This window comes from Petaurus breviceps, unplaced genomic scaffold (assembly GCF_028583685.1).
Source record: "Petaurus breviceps papuanus isolate PSGF00001 unplaced genomic scaffold, PetGlider_PUasm1.0 220, whole genome shotgun sequence".
NCBI lineage: Eukaryota > Metazoa > Chordata > Mammalia > Diprotodontia > Petauridae > Petaurus > Petaurus breviceps.
The window spans coordinates 16,074,221-16,092,225 of NW_027185876.1; the positions used below are offsets into that span (position 1 = coordinate 16,074,221).

The following is an 18,005-nucleotide window of genomic DNA, read 5'->3' on the forward strand; positions in this document are numbered from 1 at the left end:
TCTCTCTCTCTCTCTCTCTCTCTCTCTCTCTCTCTCTCTCTCTCTGTATCTTACTTTCCTTCAAGCCTCTTAGCTTCTTCCAACACTCTGCTCAAATTCTGGCCTTTCTTGGTCTCCCTGGATTCCAATGATTTCTATCTGAGACTTCCCTCTACTCTCTTTCTATGCTGCATGCACAATTTGATTCTTATGTTGTGTTCCACTTAAAAATGTTAATTCTTCTAGGGCAGAAGCAGCATTTTGTCCTTTCTTTGTATCCCCAGCACTTAACACAGTCAGTCAGCAAGCATTTATTGAGTGGCTACTATGTGCCAGGCACTGTGCTAAATTTTGGGAATACAAAGAAAAAAGGCAAAAATCAAATTCTGTCTCTCACCGAGCTCACATTTGAATGGAGGCGACTACTTGCATGCAGCTATGTACAAGATATATACAGGGTACATAGAAAGTACTTAATAAGTATTTCTTTTGGACTGACTGACAATCTTCTCACATGGAAACCAGAAATAGTCTGTCTACTTTGAGAAAGTACATTGAGGTCTAGAAAAACTCCATCCCCAGGACTTTAACCTAGAATTCACCAAGTGATTAAAATAAGCTCTTTCTGACTGTAATTAATTTTCTGCTTCCAAATTTCCCATGCTATTTCTTGAATTTGAAAGATATTGGCCCTTTTCCCCATGGGTATTTCTGGAAGTTCTTTGGTCTTTCCTATATGTATATTTTCCAGAATTATATTTGTTCCTTTCTTTGCCTCCTCATCCCCTATTGCAATTTAAGATCTGAATATTAAAAAATAGCATTGTCTAGCAAGTTAGAATCATATAGTTGGAACTGGAAGGGACCTGCAATGTGATTTATTTCAACTGCCAGGTTTTAAAGTTGAGAAAGCTGAGATAACTTATTCAGGGTAACATAAGCAAAAGTGACCAAGACAGGATTTGAATCCAGATTCCCTGACTCCAGAGCCAACGATTTTTCCTCATGGTACAGTTCTTGACATCTTCCTTAATTTTACACGAGAGAATCAAGGTTCAGAGATGTCAAGTCACTTGCCCAAAAACATATTGAAAGTCAGTTATAGAGCATTAGATTATAACATGTCTCTTGACTTCCAGGTCAGTGTATTTGCCACCCTGTCATCTTACCTCTTAATAGTCTGTGAATAGGCAGTTAGGTGGTGCCATAGTACATAGAGTTCTGGGTCTGGAGTTAGGAAAACTCATCTCCTTGAGTTCATATCCTGCCTCAGAAACTTACTAGCTGTGTGATGCCAGTGGGCAAGTCATTTAACCCTGCTAAATGGTTGCTCATCTGTAAAATGAAATGGAGAAGGAAATGGCAAACCACTATAATAATATCTTTGCCAAGAAAACCCCAAATTGGGTCACGAAGAGTCAGATACAACTGAAAATGACTGAACAAGTCTGTGAATGAATACCAATCATCTCATGGCTAAAAAATTATGTTGTGCATGGAAAGATTAAGAGTTCAGGTGAAGGAAAGGAAGATTGGATAGGGCCAAAAGTCACCATTTTCTTCAGTTCTCAGAATTTTTTAAAAATAGGCTAGAAGATGACATAGAAGTAGCATGTGCCATGGGTTACCATGGAATATATCTGAAGAAGCTAGTGAGAGTTTAAGTCTCCAGGGCCAGATGAAATATATTCTAGAAACCTGGAAAAAATGTGACTATGGCAGTAAAGTTGATAACATTTGAGGAATGTGAAGTGTGAAAGAGGTACCAAAAGACAAGAAATGGACAAATGTTTTCCTGGGAAATTCTGGATTCTGGGATAAGTTAGCTTAATGCCATTCACATCTAAGTTTTTATAATGTTCCACAGGGATGGCTTTTGAACCCTAGGGAAACAAAAACAATGTTATGTGGACCTAACATGGGTTCGCTAAAAATAAATAAGGCAAACTTACTTTGTTGCTCTTTTTTGATAGGGTTGCTAGGCTAGTAGATGAAAGGAATGGACTGGACAAAGGAAATGTTGACTTCAACAAGACATTTGACAAAAGATCTTACAATATCTGTGTGGATAAGATAGAGAAATATAGTCTGCATGACAGTACAGTTAGGTGGATTCATAGTTAGTTGAACTGGAACATTCAGCAATTAATGAATTTATGTTAACCTGAGGGAGGTCTGGGCATTTCTGGTGGTATATCATTAGGCTCTGTCCTTGGTTCTGTCTTATTTAACAGCTGTATCTATAACTTGGATGAAGAAATAAAAGACCTGTATATCAAATGCCCAGATAATACAAAGCTGCAGGAAAGAACCTAAAGATTGGATGACAGTATAAAGATTTTAAATTATATTAATGGGGTGGAACAATGGCCTAAAAGCAGCAGGGTGAAATTTAACAAGGGCAAATTTAAAGTCTTGTATTTAGCTTAAAATCAATTGCAGAAGTACAAGACAAGGGGAGCAACAGTTTACGTTTTGGTTGACTAACCATAACCTCAATGTGAACTAACAGTATGACACAGTTGGCATTTAAAAAAAAAACAAGTTAAAAGATGCCTGGGTTGAATGACCAGAAATTATTGAAGGACCTTGTGGATATTGATTTTGGAAAAGATGAAAACTAAGCAGCCTTCAAGTACATGGAAGATTTAGTTGAATTCAACAAGTATTTATTAATCACTTACTGTTAGTTAGGGCTACAAAGGCAAAAATTAAACAGTTCCTGTTTACAAGGAGCTTGTCATCTCTTAAAGTCATCATGTGGAAGAGCAATCAGGTTATTTTGTATTACTCTGGAAGTCAGAACTAGAACCTACAGGGAGGAGGAGGATGGTGGGAACAAACATTTTTAAAGTGCTTACTATATACCAGGCACTGTGTTAAGAATTTTACAAATATCTCATTTGATCATCACAATAAATCTGGGAGGTAGGGGGTATTATTATCCTCATTTTATAGTTGAGGGAAATGAAGTTAGGTGACTTGCCCAGGGTCACACAGCTAGTAAGAATCCAGCTTGCTTTAAACTTGTCTTCTTTACTATAAGCCCAGGGCTCTATCTACTACAGCATTTAGAAGACTGGCTGAGCATAAGAAAGAGCTTTCCTATAATTAGTACTACCCAATAGTGAAATGGTTTACCTATAAAGCTAGTGAGCTCCCTGTCACTAAAGTATACATATTTTTCAGAAATACCTTAGAAAGGATTGCTACTTGGCTAAGATGACAAAACAGGGAAATGATAAATACTGGAGAGGATGTGGACAAATTGGAACACTAATACATTTCTGGTGGAGTTGTGAACTGATCCAACCATTCTCAAGAGCAATCTGGAACTGTGCCCAAAGGGCAATAAGTAATTTCATATCCTTTGACCCAGTAATACCACTTCTAGGTTTGTATCCCAGAAGCAGGAGGAAGACCCTTATGTACAAAAATATTTATAGCATCTCTTTTTGTGGTAGCAAAAAATTGGAAATTAAGGGGATGCCCATCAATTGGGGAATGGCTAAACAAGTTATGGTATATGAATGTAATGTAATACTATGGCACCATAAGAAATGAAGAGCAGATGCACTTCATATCTACCTGGAGAGGCTTATACGAACTGATGCTGAGTGAAAAGAGCAGAACCAGGAAAAATTTGTACAGAATTACAGACACAACGGATGTGTGATGACTAACTTTGATAGACTGGACTCTTCCAGAAATGCAGGGCTGTAAGCATACTCCAAAAGACTCATGATAGAAAGAGAGACGTCTACATTCAGAGAAAGAACCAGAAAGAACAGAGTTTAAATGCAGATTGAAGCAAATTACCTGCTCTCTTTCTCTTTCTTGTCTGGTTTGGTTTCCTCTTTACCATTGTTCACTCCATCTGTTACAATCCTTCTTTACAACCTGACCAATGTCTAATGTGGAAGTATCTGCAGATCCTATACCTGATTGTATGCCACCATGGTGGAGGAGGGGGGGCAGGGAGGGAGAGAAAATTTGAAACTCAAAGAATTGGGGAACTGAATCTTGTAAACTCAAAGTAAATGAACAAATTAATAAAGACAAAAAAAAGAAAAAGAAAAGATTGGTACACTGCGTGGGAGTTTCAATTAAATCACCTTTCAATCAATCAATCAATCAATCAATATTTATTAAGCACTTACTATGTAGGCACTGTGCTTTCCAACTCCAAATTTCACTAATTGTTTTCTCTTGTTATATTTTAACTTTAATTTAATTTGCAAAAATTTGATGATCACCATGTTTCTAGAAACCTGACAATTATAGAACTATGTAATGAAAAGCACATGTATAGTATCTGTAGTGGCAACCACACCGACATACCCAGGATGACTGCTAGCACAGCTTCTTAGATCTGCTTTACCAGGAAAGATAGCTCTTAAAGGAGCCAACAATATTTTTTAAAAAATTACATTCACTGGTTCAGGGGCAAAGTCAGAACCCTGAATTTCAGAGAAAATACAAGCAGAGAAATAAAGACCAACAGATAGGCCTCTGACTGCCTGAATCAACTATATACTTTATATACATCCTTGAATAGAGAGAGCCTTTACATCTGAGCAGGCAGGGAGCTCTGAACATACAGCCACTCAGAATCTCAACCAGGGTATCACAAGGTTCTTCTCATAAGTGAACCCCCAAAGCAAAATACCAGCTCAGAGTATATATACACTTCTCAGAGCCAGAAGGTAACACAACCCTCATGACTCAGTGCCTAATTAAAAATTAGCAAAAAGTGTGAAAGCCTTCCTAAAAGCAAGCCTTCCTAAAAGCAAGCCTTCCTAAAAGCAAGCCTCCCCTAAGCAATCTTCCCTTAATGGGCTCCACATGAGGCCTATTAATGGGCAGGGAAGATCTTGTATTCCATTAACATTACAGTGTTATAGACTTGGGTGCAGTGCCTTCATAACACATCTCCACAAATTATAGGACAGATTATGGAAATATGTTGCTTGTTCACTAAACTGGATGATTCCATCAGTATTTGATATGCCTTGTTATTGTATACCTTTTTTGCAGAATGGATGATGGAAGGATTGACGAGGGCATGCTTTGGCCTCCTGGAGTTGCATAGGAAGTGATACACTAATCTAGGATAGAGTCCAATAGTGGAAACCTTTAGGCACTTGATTTTGCTACTACTTGTGGCTCCATATTATGCATGGACAGATTGTAGTACTCTCCTTGCATACTAATTCTAAGAAGATTCTATATGAGAAGGGTTTCTCATCTTTTATCACCAAATAAGGTGTAATGCCAAGCAAAGGCAACTTCCCAAGGTTCAAAATACCAGCATAGCTGCTCTCCATTTTATTCAGTGACAAATTAAGAACAGAGAAAATCATAATACAGCACTCACCAAGTGTAATTCAAATAATTTCCAAGCACTATTCCACCCCTGGAAAGTACATTCATTTAGTCAATCCCAAAGACCCTCTTCTCAAATGGATATTAGTTTCTAATCATAAACAAATTATTTTAATCTGGTCAGTCACAGAGCACAAAAAAAAGTCAAAAGTTTCCCACCCCTGGATCACAACTGAATTACAATTATCATCGATTAACACCAAGCACCTTCTCAATAGAGGCAGTAGAAAGCACAAAGGCCATCTACCCCTGAGATACAACAAGGTTAAGATATCATCACAGCATTCAATACCCAAAGAGAGGTCTTTTCTTCATCTTGACCCAAGGCAAGTTCTTAGTGATCTCTGTTCCTGGGGAGACAAAGCTTAACTAGGCTACAAGATACATTTCCAGTGTCCTCATTAATTCACTCTGTGTCTGCAGAACAGTCCTAGGACCCCTGAAAACATTAGCAAGACCCTCTTCCAGGATTTCTGTAAACATACAACAAGAAAATCTTTCTTCAGGGCTTCTGAACCAACAGCAAGGTTCCAAGAATTCTGCAACAACAGCACTGTCCTTCACCAGTGGACAGAATTCACTCTCTATCTGCAGAACAGTCTCAGTAGCTCTGAACCTGTCTTTCACCAGTGGACAAATCTGGCAAAAACAACATCAAAACAGACAAAATACCACCATCACAGCCATGTCTCCTCAGTCCTTGGCAGCTCCATGTGGCGGCTTGGACTGGCCCTCAGCAATCCTCTCCCTCTCTCTGCCTCCATGATGCTGCTTCCAAAAATTCTTCTGCCTTTCTTCCTCTGCTTGTGCCTCTCCAAATCCATGGCACCAGCTCCTCCCAGTTCAGTCCTCTCTTTTCATGTCAACAAGTCCATTCCACAGCTGGGGTTCACAAGCTCTGGGTTTTAACACTCAACCAGAAAACCAAGCCAATACAGGGGGATCTTTAAATTCCATAAATACATATATATATACTTTAAATTCCATTACTATAAGGTTAAAATGAGGCCTCTCTTCCTTCTTTCTTTACAACTGTACTTGAATAGTGTAAATGAGGGATAATTGAAGAATGAATAGAATAGCTTTCTATAAATTATTAAAGACTTGACTACTTATGCTGTAAATGACCTGATTCTTATCTTCCTTGGTTGGCAGTCTTTAAAGAAGCCCACCTTTATACTTCCAAATCATTTTTCCTAAATGATTTGGTGCCAGACATACTTTGTGGAACCATCATTATGGTAACTGACAAACATTTTGAGTGTTTGCTATGTTTGGGGCATAAGGCGTGGGGTGAGGGCTGATTATTAAGGGAGAATTATGGTACCAAAAAAACAAAGTCCAGGTACCTACCTAGGGGACATGGTTGACAGGCTGAAGCTATCATGCCAAATATCTGGATGAAAGTTAAAAAAAAATTCTGTCAATCATCCAAATGTTTCCAAATATGGTATCTGGATGTTTGGCATCCTGTGGACAACACATCAGGATGATTGATGGAGTTTATCACTTTTCATCTGGATGTTTTAATGTGTAGACACACCCCATGGGAATCTGGAGTAAAGTCAGTGAGAAAAACACTTTGTTAGAGAATTTCTTTGGCATTCATCAATTCAATAAATATTTAACAGACTGCATTGTCTCTTTCTGTGTTTGGCACAGTGATGAACACAAAGATATATGTCTCAGTTCTTACCCTCATGGAACTTACAGTCTAGTGAGGGAGAGATTTGCATATTTGTACATAAGACAGACAATGAGAACCATGAGAGAGATACAAAGTGCTATTAGGGTTCAAAGGATGAAGATGTTCATTTGAATTCAGTTCAACAAACATGTATTTATAACTGGATATCCTGTCGCTAGAGATAAGTAGAAGGGTCCTTAACTCCTGTGCAATCACTAACACTAACAATATATTCTGTGGGGTGAAATAAAGGCAGTTTTGTTTACATATAAGTAGGCAGAATTCACAGGAGAAGCAAGGAAACCTGTCCTGACTAGTTCTGGGTTTCCTGTAAGTCGTTTTTGTTCTTTATTTTTTTCATTCATTATGTAGGCTTCTTACTCAGGAAACAGAGAAGTCTAACCCTATATCTCATTGACCTGGCACTGCTACTCTTTCTGCTACCTTTTACTATCCCAGCATAAACTCAGTTCAGTAGTCATAATCTAATCCTTGGTTTCTTACTTCTAGCTTCCCTTATAGCTGCTATCAAAAACTTCATTTTTCTCATAAGCCTCTGTTGACAAAATAATGATGGCTGGAATCTAGGTAGAGGTAGGGTTGCCACACTGTGGAACTATCAGGCTCCTGGAAAATGTACTTCCCAAAAGGGAACATGAACATCCTTTTTCATGTATTTTTTTTATCTTTATCTTTTCTTCCAATTAGATGGTCTGATTGTACAGATATTTCCTATCTATTAAAATAAAATATTTTTATGATGCTTGGTGCTCATCTGTTCAATACCTTCTGAGTCTCTTCTGAAACAAAATATTCATGCTACATTGGCAACAGGCTCCTGAGTAACATAAAAGCTTTTGTTCTCAAACCCAAGGTAGGTTTTCCAACATATTTTCTTTACCATGCTACACTGAGCTCCCCTTCACCCTGAAGTCACCAGCTAAGTATATATTGATTTTGCTCAGCGCCTCTTGTCAAATTTTCCATAGAGTTTTCTATGTCTTCACCTTTTACCAATTATCACTGAATAAGCTGTAATTATCTCCATGGTGGTCTTTTTGCTTATTCTCATTGAAACCAGTGGGGGTTGCTGAGAGGCAAAGTTTGACAGCATGCAAAAATGTCTAGAAGGCACTAACTTTTCTGTTTCCTTATTCCACCAGAGGAATGTCAAGAAAGTGCAGATGCTTTCTAGAATATACCTTTCTCTTGCCAACAGTCCCAGAAATCTTGGTAGTAATCACTCCACTACTTCCTGGATCAGTCTGAAATTTTTTCCCCAACAGACTGGTGTCCTAAGTCTGACTTGGTCCTGCTTTTATCAGTGATTCATTTTAGCCTAGTGGCAAATTGTTCCCACTCCATATGGGTCATCTCTGTTGTTTTAAAACTTCCACAATTATTGATCATCAAAACCATATGATTCTCTTTCATCTTCAACTTGGAGTCCTCCAGACAGAAAGAAATTCTGACTATCGAGATAGAGATATAATCATCTGGTTCATTTTTTTAGTTCTGTCTCCTTGTTTGTTAATCATTGAGATTATCCATTGCTTTCACAGTATATGATTAATAAAGAGATATAGTATAATTTTTATATACACACACCACAAAGTAGTTATGATGGATCTTTGTTTTATTTTGTTTTTATATGAAGCATAACATCAGCAAATCAAGACAACTCAAAGAAACCACATTTGGCATCAGAGAGAAAGCCTGACATTGTCATCCTTTCATTGATGCCCAAGGATGACCACTCACCACACTATGCATTGCCTCCATCAGGGTTCTTCATTCTACAGAGCACAGTTACAGCTCTGGAGCCACTTTGGAGGACTTTGTACTCCACTGGAGCCACTCTCTAGTACTTTGTAGTTTCAGAACTTTTGTGGCAAACGCCTATAGGAGTTTCCTTTGCTATTTATCAGAATTTGTCCACTCTTTCACTTTCTTTTTCAAGAATCCACCATGTCGGGGCGGCCAGGTAGCACAGTAAGAGCACCGGCTCCAGTGTTAGGATGACCTGGGGATCGAATCTGGGCTCAGACACTTAGCACCTACCCAGAAACACCTGGCCATGTAACCTTGAACAAGTTACTTCACCCCACTTGCTTAGGGGTGGCCAGGTGGCTCAGCAAGTAAGAGCACCGGCTCCAGTGTCGGGATGACCTGGGGATCAAATCCGGGCTCAGATACCCACACCCAGAAATAACTGGCCGTGTAACCTTGAGCAAGTTACTTAACCCTGATTGCTTTAAAAAAAAAAAAAGAATCCAACATGTGGCAGAACCTACCACCAAATGCAACTTTCTTCTTCACTCTCACCACTCCCCAGTTTAGAGCTCAATAAGTATTCATTAGATTTATGTCTACCATATTGGAAGAGAAAGCTGTCTCTTCAGAACCACAATTTCCAGCATTCATTGTGAAAATCTGAATGTCTCCCTCTCCTCCATCAGAAGTATGGGCTTCATTCAAAGTCTACTTATATGTCTACATGTTCCTCAGGAGAGGGAGACATGTCCTACATGTTCTACATTACATTATCATGAGCATTATAAGGAAAAATGATCTAATATCCTATGAAATCATGTTTCCTGTGTCCCTTTGGTACACAATGAAACCAATTCCACCATTTCTTTTGTTTCTCTCTCCATTAGACTGTGAGCTTTTTGAGAACAGAGACTATTTTGGGGGCTGTCTTTTGCCTCTCCAGGGCCTGGCATATATTAGGTGTTTTAATAAATACTTGTTGATTCACATCCTTCCATTCTGTTGCAAATTTATTTTGTCTACTTCTTGTATGTAATGTGAGAATGTCAATATTGATGTGGCAATATTGCCAAAATGGCAAGATTCTTAGGACAAGAAACTCTGTATTTAGGTTGGCCTTCAGATCAAGATTGCAAACATAATATGCTATATTGATCTTGTCTGAAACCTTTGCAGAATAATAGAATCTACCAGAGCTTACTGTCTGCTGGGATAGTCTTTGAAAGTCCAACATGCCCCCAAAAAGTATTAGAATAGAACTTTGTGAGGAAATGCTACATTGCCAGAGATTCTGACATTGAAACTTTATTACATCTAAAAAAAATTCCAATAAAATCTAAACTAAGGGCCACAAAATAATAATGTTTGTATATACAAAAATTATATTTATGTAATGCTTTGCAATTATAAAATATTTTATGTCTATCATTTCATTATATATATATATATATATATATATATATAATATAACATATATACTAGAATGACTTCAGAAGTCAAGACTTTTAGATGTTTATCTTATAATTGGAGTTGGAGTGTGACCAGAAGGTTTAGGGAACAGGAGATCAGGATATACCAATATCAAATAAAGAATCTAGGGACTGTTAGCTTGTAGATTAGAAGGCATTCTTTAAGGAACATCTAATGGTTGTCTTTACATATCTAAAAAACTGTCTGGTAGAAAACTTGAGGGCAGAATTAAGGAGAATTTGTTCAAGTGAAGTCAATTTATGCTCAATGTAAGGGAAATTTTGATAACACAAGTGCCCCCAAAGTCTTAAGAGTTGCCTCAGGAGGTAGTATAGTAGTTTTGAAGAATTTAGTGGACATCTTCAGGTAGAGAGGCTGGAGAACTGCTGGGTCAACATATTGTTCAGGACATTCCTTCCTAGGACCTAAATAACATATGAAATAGATCCAATCTAGTTCTTGGATTCTGTTTTTCATTTGAACCTCATGACATTTCTATGAGGTAGCTAGTACCGATATTATTATCCGCATTGTATAGATGAAGAAACTGAGAAGGGAAGGAACTCGCCCAATATTATATGAGTAGTGAGCGGCAGAACCAGGACTTAAATCCATGTCCTCTGACTTTAGTAAGAACAAAGTGTTTATTCCATTATACCATTTGTTAGATTATAAGCTCTTTGAGGTAGGGACTGTCTTTTGCCTCTTTTAAAAAACTTGCTAGTGCCCAGCACATAGTAGGTGCTTACTATGGATTCATTGTTTTATTCAGAAGCACTTTTGTTGATGAAAAGATACCTTCCCATTACTACTGAATGTTTCTCTAGACATTTTTTCCCAGTACTTCCTAAGAATTAAATCTGATGTTCTGAGTAGTCTGTGCCATATATGATTTGGTAAGGGTGTGTGTGTGTGTGTGTTTGCACACATACATAAGTGTATATATCTATATACTCTACATATACATACATATAATTTCACAATACACGATGAGGAAAACATGACTAGACAGTAGTTTTTATGTAAATTATCTGGGGTTTTTGGTGGACTTCAACTTTTATGTGAGTAAATAGTGTGCTTTGATAATGTACAAGGGTTGTAGAATCTTAAGTGATATTAAGAGATATAGCATCCAGAAACAAAGCAGAATTGGTCCTACTGTTTCCTCCTTGATCAGACCATATCTGAAGCCATGAATTTAGTTCTGAATGTTACATTTTGTGAGGGACATTAATAAGCTAGATGTCAACTAGAGGAGATCAATCAGATTGGTGAAGGGCTTTAAGTTTGTGCTACAAAAAAGATTGGTCAAAGAATCTGGAGATGCTTTTCCTGGCAAAGGGGAACCTTAGGAGGGAAACAAAAGCTATTTCAAATCTTTGAAAAGCTGTTATTGGAAGAGGGATGATGTCCCTTCTATTTGACCCAAAGAATAGACCTAGAGCCATGGGTAGAGAGGGGAATGATCTCCGGAAGTGGTAGGTTCCTCCTCTCTGGAAGTCTGCAGACAAAGTCTAGGAAACTATAGTAGTATTCTATAGAGAGTATTGTTTTTCAGATATAGTCAGAATCTCTCAAAACTATGAAATTCTGTGTTGCTCTAAGAAATCAGGAATATCACAAAAATGTCCATATTAATCCTGACAAAACAGCAAAGAAGTTGAAGAATTTGAAAATAGTTTAATAGTTTAAAATTTAATAATAGGTGGAATTTAGCTAGCACTTCAAGGTCGGCCACGCCCCTAATAAATATTTTATTCTTACTAACATCCTGGTTGCTATTATTCCCATTTTACAGATGAAGAAACTAAAGTAGAGGTTACAGTGACTTACTCAAGGTCATATAGCTTTGGAAGTCACCCTGGCAGAAAGGTATTGTAACTTATCTTCTTAGAGAGTAAAAATCAGCTTGATATTGAAACTGAGTTGAACACAAGTAAATTGAAGGATGAATCTGGATCTTTTCACTGAACTGTCTCAGACATTTTTGGGCAAGAAAGCATTTGGGGTAGGGAGAATATGCAGAGTGGTTTTCCTTTTCTCATAACAAAAATGGTTGAGAAAATGTAACCTAAACTTTTCTCTTTTTAAAAAGGGAAACAAAAATGTTTGGACAAAAGGGCACTTCCAGCTTGAATAGACATTTGTGTCTGGTGTCTTTAATCCAGAGAGAATTAAATAAAGACAAAGTGTTAAACTGAAAGTTTTGGGGGCTTTGAGCTTTTGAGATATACATCCATATAATATGTATAGCATATATAAGAATGTGATTTGAAAACATTAGACTGTGTGTTCCTGGTGAACAGGCTTGCCTTGTACCTTTCTTTGTCTTGTGCCTTACTTTGTATCCCTAGAACTTAGCACAGTGCCTGGCCCATAATAGAAGCTTAATAAATGCGTGTTGCCTTGATTTAGCTTGACTTGACTCATTTGAACTTGTAAGCTTTTATCTATAAACAAGGAAGTTTGAAAATGAAAATGCTAAGATTACCTTCATCACATGGGATATTTGTGTGGCAGGTGTTATCTGAATAGATTAATTAGTGACCTCAAATACTCTGTATATTTTGTGTGAGTGGATGAATAGAATCAGAAGTTCAGAGCTGAAAGGAACGGTTGTAATTCTCTGCTACATCTCTCCCAGAGCCAAAGTGACTTTCCCAATGTAACACAAGTAGATAGTGATGGTTTGGAACTAAAACCCAGGACACCTAATTGGCAGGACCATATTGCACTACACCAAATTGGCTAGCACTTAATAAATGCCTGTTGGCTGACTGACTTTACTTCACTACAATTCAATTCAACAAAGATATAAGATATAATGCTAAGTGAATACATAATTGAATGAGGCAGAGACTCTGCCCTCAAAGAGCTTATAGGCAGGGATATTGGACAGTTAGACAAATGCTGTAACACAAAATAACATGGGGAATGCACAGGAGAACTGAAAACAAAGTTATACAGGAGACAGGAAGCAATAAAGTAGATTTCACAGAACCCATGACCTAAGCTCACAGACTATATCCACACTGTTCACCAAATGTCAATTTACTCTTATTTTAAACACCAAATGAATGGGCTAAGTTTATCTGAATTGTCAGCCCTTTCCAAACTTGCTCGGTATGGCTTCCTTTTATGTACAGCTACACCACTACAAATGATCCCTTTACTTTATGAGGAGATTCACATAAAGCCAACTTGGACAATTTGCATTTGTATACTTCATGAGTAGCTGACTGCTTCGGTATGAACACCATCCTCTGGTCATCATCACAGATGGAGATTTGAGGTAAGTTTTGTTCGTTTCTCCTCTCCAGAAACCCATGTTTTTCTAGTTTATAGATGTGATAATTTTGTGTATCATGCCTCCTAAAATGAAGAAAGGACTAAAGGAACTCTGCCCAATGTCTCTCTCATATTCTTCTAATCTTTCCCCATAATATCAATTTGTTGAGTGAATGTGATGTTATTTGCATTGTTTTTTATTGATCATTTTGTTCTTAAATGTGTTTTTTTTTCCAGTATTATCTACATAAATTTTTAGTATCAATGAGTATTAAGTAGGTACTAATTTTGAGACTCAGGAATATATAAAATTAGTCTCTTTAAAATTAATGGTAATCACTATTTCAATTTAGCAGAAGAGAGTTTTCAGAAATGAAGAACCTTCAGAAGATTGAGGAAGATAGTCCACCATACACTGGTAAAACTGGTCCCCAAACATGTCTTAGGTTTTCCACCATCATGCTTTCTTCATGTTATTCTCTATGCCTGGAATGTCAAGAGTAGAAGATGAAAAGTGGCCAATTAGAAGGTGTCAGGGGTGGGGGATATGGGGATTCTATGGAGTCAAAAGCATCAAAAAGCAACAGTTGACAACTTGATAGCAAGAAAATAGACAGAAATACAATTTTAAAAAATCAGACACAAGGCTAAATTGCTCCCACATAACATGTTGTTTTAACCTCTCCTTGGCATGCACTCTATTCTAATCTGTACAAAAATATTTTGTGTACATATGTTATCTGCTCTACAGTATGATCAGTCCTCCAGACACTGTGTCCCCTTCTTCTTTCAGTCTTTACTGTGTCTTATACCTAGTAAGCACTTAAATGTTTGTGGAATTGCATGAAATTGAATGAAAAATAGGAAAATTTCTCAAGACAGAAAAGTTTTTCAGTCCATACATTCAGGCCAGGAGCCTAGGTAGAAAGACAAAAATTCCCTGTAAATAAAGCTTCTATGCTTCTAAGGCTTCCAGGTTTGAGTTAAAAAATGGAGTTATAAGAATGTCTTTTCTAAGAATATTCTACTATTCATTTATTCAATCATTTACTTTTGATTCATAAAAGATATGAAGGACCTTCTCAGTATAAGGCATCATACTAGGACCTGAGAGAGCTACAAAGATAAGTTAGATACAGTTCCTTATCCTCAGAAAACTTCTAATGCCTAAACAACAGTTAATTTGATGTCAGAATCACTCAAACCACTTTGTTCCCCATCTTCTTGCTTAACTGAACAATTCAATCAATATTGTTGTGAATTGTTCATTCATGTCTGACTCTTCACGACCCCATAGACCATACTGTCGATGGGATTTTCTCAGCAGAGAAAATGGGTTAAGGCAAACAGAGGCTAAGTGACTTGCCCAGGGTCATGTAGTTTGTAAGGGTCTGAGACTGGACTTGAACTCAGATCTTCTTGACTCCAGGCCCAGCGCTCTATCCACTGAGCCATCTAGCTATCCCAGTCAACATACTTAATCAGTTATCAAAGGGATATAAGCATCATGGAGCTCACATTTAACTAGCACTCAACACTTTATAAAAATAACTGAAATTTACATAGCAATTCATAATTTGGAGGAAAAATAAGTAAAAAGCAATCTGTAAGTTCCATTTCATAGGTCAGCCACAAATGAGTGGCTCATCTTGGCATAGTGGAGAGAGCACTGATTCTAAGTCAGAGACCTTGGGTTCAGGAGCTCACATTCATACTTAACTAGCTTTATGACCTTGGGTCAGTCCCTTAAACTCCCTCAGTCTTGGTTTCCTCATCTGTCAAATAGGTTCCTAAAATCCTTTCCAGCTTTCTGTCTCTGGTCCTCATAAGATTACCTAACTGATTAAAGAATTCCCATGATCCACTCCCCTTCCCCCCTCACATATATGAGAACAATATTACATATATTATTAAATGCATAGATGAAACTGAGACTCAAAGAGGCTAAGAGATTAACACACAGACACACAGCTAGTAAATTAAAAAAAAAAAAGCGGGATTTGAACTCAGGTCTTCCTGACTGCAGTCTTCTATCCACTATCCAACACAGAACCTGTGTATGTATGGTGGGAAGGGGGGATGGGGAAGGAAAGGCAACAGGTCTGAGCAGTGTGTCTATTGATATTAGACTGTATATATTGCAACCTAGTATAGTGAAAAGAGGCTTGGATCAGGAGTCAGAAAACCTACATTTTTGCCTCAAGGGAAGTAAACTAAACAATTTAATAAGGTATGAGCATCCTTAAAAGTTAGCTGATATAAAGACAAGGTATCTAGGACAGGGGACTCCAGAGCACCTCCTTGCCAGCTCAAAAATGTCTAGGTTTAGTCTTACCACAGAGAACAAAAGCAACCCCAGAGGCCCCTTCCTCTCTTCCTTCTTCCTTCTTCCTTCTCTCTCTCTCTCTCTCTCTCTCTCTCTCTCTCTCTCTCTCTCTCTCTCTCTCTCTCTCTCTCTCTCTCTCTCTCTCTCTCTCTCTCTCTCTCTCTCTCTCTCTCTCTCTCTGTCTCTGTCTGTCTCTCTCTCTCTCTCTCTGTCTCTCTCTCTGTCTCTCTCTCTCTCACATGAACCACCATGAAACCCCATAGAGACTGACCTTTTTGAGTTCAACTTGAGGCTGAATTCTGTGCACATAAACATAATGTTATCCCCCCTGGGAGCCAGGCTCATGCCATAGCTTCATTATAATTTATTAATCGCAATTATTTCAAGATGAAAATATAAGCTCAGTATTTGACCACACACATGTTACACATAAAAGGCTTCAAAATATCAGAAGTGCAATTTCCTGTGGGGGATAAAAAAAGGCACAGAAAATACTGTTTCAGGCCCTAAAACTGAAGGGCAAGGGACCCCTGCAACCATGGTGATGATAATAGCTCACATTTTTATGAAGTTTTAAGACCTATACGGTAATTTTCTTACAAGGCCCCTTTGAGGTTAGGAGAATATTATTATCTCTATTTTACAGATGAGGAAACTGAGGCTTTTTGTGACTTAACCTGTCACAAATCCCACATCTCAGTGACTTGTAGTGCCAATTCTGGTTAGAGTTTTCTTTTCTTTCCTTTCATTCAGTTAGCCACTTGTTGGAATATGTTTCCTCAGCTGGTACTTTTTTTGAAGTGCTGCTCTGCGCTGGACTTTCTCCTCACACTCTTCTCCTGGGACAGCTAGGAATGAGCTGAGTGACCATCATGGAATCCCCTGAGCAGAGCTCACTTAACATGAAGCTTCTTTGAAGTTCTCCGAACATCATCATGAACACCTCCAGCAAGTGTACTCATTTTTAAATCTCCTGATCATGTACAATGTTGACCATAGATTAACATATGGAATTAGCCATTGTTCAGTAAGAGCTTTTGTTCAATAATACATGTGTTCTTAACTTGGGCTTTATAAATTTGTTTTTTAAATAATTAGATGACTGTTTCAATAAAATCAATTTCCTTTGCAATCCTTTGGATTTTATTTCATGCATTTAAAAAAAAATGAGGAGGGTCCATAGGCTACAGTGGGTGGCCAAAGCATTCCAAGATACAAACAAATGAAGAACCCTTAAGCTAATGCAGGTGACATTTACATGTTGCTCAGATGATTTGCAAAGCACTTTGCACATGTTATCTTACCACCTTGTGAGGCGGGTGCTTTTTATACTGGACCTGTGACTTCACTGGTTTAAACAGCAACGCAGGTAACAGATGCTTAGTGACTGATAGTCTTAGTCCCACTTTCCAATTTCTGAGGTCCAGAAAGGCGTTCAAAACCACCCAGGAAGTAAATATGTAGCAGGCTTGGGATTCTAGCTCAAGGTACCTCCTTTAGGTCCAGTGAGTGACTCTGTTGCTATCCTATAGCTGTGGGAATTCTATATGAAGACTGAAAGAAGGGCAGGGAGAAGGGATGATGGTGAAGAGAAGCAATCAGCTTCTCTCAGAATAATCAAGGAAGGATTCATGGAGGAGGCAGGATTTCAGGTGTGTGCAGTGTTCAGGAAGGACTAGCACTTCCAGTGTGAGGGTGTGTCGAGCCGTTTTCTTTTTTTAAACTTTCTTGGAGGGGAGAGGCAGGGCAATTAGGGTTAAGTGACTTGCCTAAGGTCAGATGGCTAGTAAGTGTTAAGTGTCTGAGGTTGGATTTGAATTCAGGTCCTCCTGACTCTAGGGCCATGTAATGTAATGCCAAGCAAAGGCAACTTCCCAAGGTTCAAAATACCAGCATAGGTGCTCTCCATTTTATTCAGTGACAAATTAAGAACAGATAGAATAAAAATTTAACATCATTCAAAATACAGCATTTACTAAGTGTGATTCAATAATCTCCAAGTACTACCTGATTTAATCAAGTACTACCCCACCCCAGGACATTACATTCATTTAATCAATTACAAAGTCCCTCTTCTAAATACTACTTCACTCCTAG

At 38.0% G+C, this 18,005-nt stretch overlaps 1 long non-coding RNA gene across 1 annotated transcript in view; it reads left to right on the forward strand.

Moving 5' to 3' along the window:
- The window catches only part of LOC138166125 (uncharacterized), a 53,661-nt gene extending 36,662 nt beyond the window's left edge, over nucleotides 1-16,999 (forward strand). Inside the window, exons 2-3 of the long non-coding RNA XR_011169539.1 lie at nucleotides 13,441-13,586; nucleotides 16,662-16,999. This is a non-coding gene — a long non-coding RNA (uncharacterized lncRNA). The remainder of the gene's footprint in view (nucleotides 1-13,440; nucleotides 13,587-16,661) is intronic.
- The last annotated feature ends 1,006 nt before the right edge of the window (nucleotides 17,000-18,005 follow it).